Source organism: Lygodium microphyllum, chromosome 23 (assembly GCF_053477565.2).
Source record: "Lygodium microphyllum isolate KBCC chromosome 23, Lygodium_microphyllum_v1.1.10, whole genome shotgun sequence".
Taxonomy (NCBI): Eukaryota; Viridiplantae; Streptophyta; class Polypodiopsida; order Schizaeales; family Lygodiaceae; genus Lygodium; species Lygodium microphyllum.
In genome coordinates, this window is record NC_141157.1 from 75931440 (window position 1) to 75936229 (window position 4790).

The following is a 4790-nucleotide window of genomic DNA, read 5'->3' on the forward strand; positions in this document are numbered from 1 at the left end:
TCCTCTCTCTTTTCTTCTTCTTTTTCTTTTTCCTATCTTCTTTTCTTCTCTCCCCACTTTTCTTCTCTCTCTCTCCCCCTTTTCTTCTCCGCTCTCTTTTCCCTCCCTCCCTCTCTCTCTCTCTCTCCTCTTTTTTGGTTTTTTATTCTCTCTCTCTCTAAGTTTATCTATTCTATCTCTATAATTCTATCTATCTCTCTCTTTGTTTTCCCTCTCTCTCCCTCTCTCCTCTTCTTTCTTTCCTTCTCTCTTTGTATCTTTCTCTCAATTTTTTGTTATCTCTCTCTTCTCATTTTTCTTTTCTTGTCTCTTTCTCTCTCTCAAGTTCTTATCCCTCGCTCTCTTTTCTATCTCTAGATTTTTTTCTCTCTCTATTTTTCCATTTCATCTCTTACCCCTCTCTCTCAAATTATATAATTCTTCTCTCTCTCTCTCTCTCACTCACTCTCTCTCTCTCTCTCTCTCTCTCTCTCTCTCTCTCTCTCTCTCTCTCTCTCTCTCTCTCTCTCTCTCTCTCAAGTCAAAAAATATTTAAAAAATGTTCAATTTAAAAGAGACTTTTCTCTTTCCTCTTTTTTTCGCCCTCTCTCCCTCTTTTCCTATTTCTTATCCTCCTCCTCCTCCTCCTCCTCTCTCTCTCTCTCTCTCTCTCTCTCTCTCTCTCTCTCTCTCTCTCTCTCTCTCTCTCAAGTCAAAAAATATTTAAAAAAGGTTCAATTTAAAAGAGACTTTTATCTTTCCTCTTTTTTTCGCCCTCTTTTCCTATTTCTTATCCTCCTCCTCCTCCTCCTCCTCTCTCTCTCTCTCTCTCTCTCTCTCAAGTCAAAAACTATTTAAAAAAGGTTCAATTTAAAAGAGACTTTTCTCTTTCCTCTTTTTTTCGCCCTCTCTCCCTCTTTTCCTATTTCTTATTCTTCTTCTTCCTCCTCCTCCTCCTCCTCTTCTTTTTCTTCTTCTTCTTCCTCTTCTTCTCTCTCTCTCTCTCTCTCTCTCTCTCTCTCTCTCTCTCTCTCTCTCTCTCTCTCTCTCTCTCTCTCTCTTTTAAATTTTATCTTTCTTCTCTCTTTTCACACACACACACACACACACACACATACACACACAAAGAAAAAAATAGAGGAAACTTTAATTTCTCTCTCTTTGTTCCCCCTCTCTCTCCCTCCCCCTCCCTCTTTATTATTATATTATTTGTATAATGATTATCATACCATCAATCAAATAACAATTTAATGGTATATTTCATATGTTATATAAGCAATAATGTAAGATTGTGCAAATACATTTGTGAACCATCACATTATATTATACTTAGCCTAACAATTAACATAATTAAGGCTATGTCTTAAAACTTATTAAAGAAAATTTATGAAAGTCAATGTGAATAATCTTGACATGGTGTACAATTAAGAGAGCATACTCATTCATTGCCCTACAATGCCAATCATTGTTCACCAAGAACTAGTTTGGATGATGCTCTCTCCTATTTTCGGCCCTAATTCTTGGATCACAACCTAATTTCCAACCTACAAAACCAAAGGTTGTTGAGAAATCTAGGTTACCCTATTCAAACTAGGGATGTTATAGCTTTGGTTGGTGGACTTTCTCTAGTTGTGGCACATCAAGCCAAATATGGGCAGAGCTTTGCAAGCATTACTCGTCATGTGAATTTAAGTTCTTGTGTTCATTTGGATAGCTCTAGCTTGTTCCTCATAGACAAAGGTTTGGATATTCCCATGTGTTTTTCTAGAGCCATCAAGTTCATAAGTGTGGTTGATCCAATCTTTGAAATTTTATTGGCACATAATTCCTTAAAGAAGTTCAATCATGTGACTAGGGGCTTGCTATTGTTGAGGATGGGAAGATTTGCACATGCTTTTGTGGAGTTGTTCCTTACTTGCCTCTCCTTTGGCCCCATTGATCACTTGACCTCATTAATGATGATGGATATTTATAGAATGAGTCTGCCTACACATCAAATTACCATTGGGTGCTAGTAATTGGCTGGTACGAGGAGGAGAGTTGGAAATGGCCTTTTTAATCATTACAATGGATAATGCCATATTAGTTAGGCTCCCTCTCCTATTTAAAAATTAGCCACTTTTATTTGCAACTAAAGCTTTAGCAGCTAACTAAAACTCTTCTTAAAGGTGGATCGATGAGCATGGTGCTTGGAGGTTTGATGACACCCATCCATTTGATGGCAACGGTGCAACATTGGTTTTGGTGGTAGATATTGGTGAAAAGTTGGGGGAGTAGGAGGTGCGATTTGCTTGACACTGCTATTGGGTATCTTTCAATAGTGGAGGGCCTATTGTTTAGGGACTGCTACCCCCCCCCCCCCCCCCCCCCAACCCCCTTCCTTTTCTCTTGTAAAAAATTATCATCACAATTATTTTCCTTATAATAGGGGAATAGAGGAATTCTTGATGTGGAGAGAGAAGATGTCTTCAAGAATGAATGAATAACTCCTCTTTGATTTTGACATGTAGAACTAAACATTAACTCAAATTTGAAAGAAATATAAATTGAACAAGAAAGAAAAAGTTTAAAATGTTCATGACACAAGCATTGGGTACAATCTCCCCCCGTGTGTAGGTGAGCATTGTCCCCATGCATGTGGTTATGGATTTGCATTATCTCTTTCTGCTCAAAATACAATGAAAAAAGTATCCTTTTGGGCTATTGCTTTCTTTGCATGAATGCCATGCTTTTGGCCTAATAATATCTAACTTCTATTTAATATATTTATTGTGAGGTTTACAAAAATAATTGTCTAGCCCTTTAGGCCTTGCATAGAGGTTATAACCAAATAAATAGATTGTACATGTGCGCATCTAATAATCCCACTCTAGAGAGTGCCCAAAAATCATAATAAGTCCACACTAGTGAAGGGTCTAAACATAAATAACTCTTATGTATTAAAATATAATTTAGTCAAACTAATTATTGTGTGTAACTCCATCTAATAATCTACTAACCATAACATGAAACACATTAGGTCCTTGCCATCTATCTACTAAGCATAACACAACCAATGCTACACATGGGCCCATGCATAACAAGTTATTATCATGGGGCAAATAGAAAAATGAAAATCCCCAAAAATAAATAAAAAATCATGGGGCAAATAGAAAAATGACAATCCCCAAAAATAAATGAACAAAATCATCTTAATTTCATAACAATTATCATAACAACTAGAGTGATGTGAACACTTTGATATCATGTTGAGAATTACTCAAGATTAATGTGGAAGAGAGTCGTGAAACACATGAGAGAGATTTGATCAAATGTACACATGTATCTAGTCATTAACCATGGTGCATATAAGTGGGATTTAAGTAAAATTGAGGTGAATCAATGTGGCTCTAAAAGGGCCATCCTTAATTCATCTCTATTTCTCTTATAAATGGGGATGCTTCATCTCCTTTCACAAGAAGAGTGATAGCATTTTAGGCTTTCAAGCTCCTAACCTACCCAAAATCTACCATGTTTATCAATAAGCACATGATATCCTTGACAAGTAGTTTTCCCATTACAGCACATCCACTTTCATCTCTAGCTAGAAGGCATTTTTATACTATTCAAAAATTTCTAAGTGTTATGGAGCTATTCAATTTGGTGGTAGGGTTTTACTCCTTCAAGATCCATACTGCCAAATTTTTAAGGCACGAAGTTGCCAGCCTTAGTTCTAGGTCCTTGAACCATTGCATGTAAGATAAGGAGAGAGAGAAAGAGGGTTAAACTATGGATGGTAGAAGAATACATGCTAGAGCATGTAAGCTATAAGATGTTTGTTTGGTAGCTTCAACAGCCATTACCCTACTTTCTTGAGCTTGACATGTAGTTGGCCTCTTTGCTTTCATGGAAGGAAAGATTGCAACCAAGAGATCCTCACTAGGAGAGGCAATGGAGTAGGGCCTAGCAAGCAATCTTGCAACAATGGAGACTCAATTGGTATGGAGTATACAAACGCCCTCAAAGGTGGGTAGACCAATATGGAAGAGTTGGAATCAACATTTAGGGAGGACCTTATGGTGCATAATGTGAGGAAGAAGGGTTAACTTAGAAGTGCTCATAAAAAGGCTTTTGCGCTCTTGCTACTCTATCTATAAAAGCAACTTAAGTAGACATACCTCATCTTCTCACTATCTAGACTCTTCATCTTTCTTGGCAAGCTCACTAGGAATATGGGATCAAAAGATAGTTCATGGAAACATATCATGCAAGGGCATCCTTCATTCAACATTAGTTTTGTCAATTGCGACTTCTTCTTTGCTCAAGTCAACACTATTATGGAGAGGGAACATATCCTCAAAAAATGGTGGCCTTCAAGGGTTATTTTGTTTATGTGCTTCATTGTCTACTAATTTCTCTTCATAGGCTCATGTCATATGAATGTTCCATGTGGATCTCTTTTCCTTCTCTCCCTAAATGGATTGATGGTGAGGTCAAGGTCTAGAAAAGGTGTTGGGTACCTTGTTCTACATCCCAGAGGACTAGCATGGAAGTACCCAAGTAGAGAGAAGAGCCTACATTGTTTGAAATAGAACTTATATCCTTGATGTCCAAGAAGTCGTTGGTGCCAATGGTATTAAGATCTGCACATAACTTTCCTTCTCAAGCTTCCCTAACTCTTGCTATGTATGCAAGAGTTAGGGACATTACATGAAGGATTGACCCATTGGGCTATGTGGGATAAAAATGCCTAGGCTTGGCAAGCCTAAAATTTCTAGGAACAAGCCCTTGTGAATGGCTACCCCCTAAAAACTAGAAAATGATGACAAGTC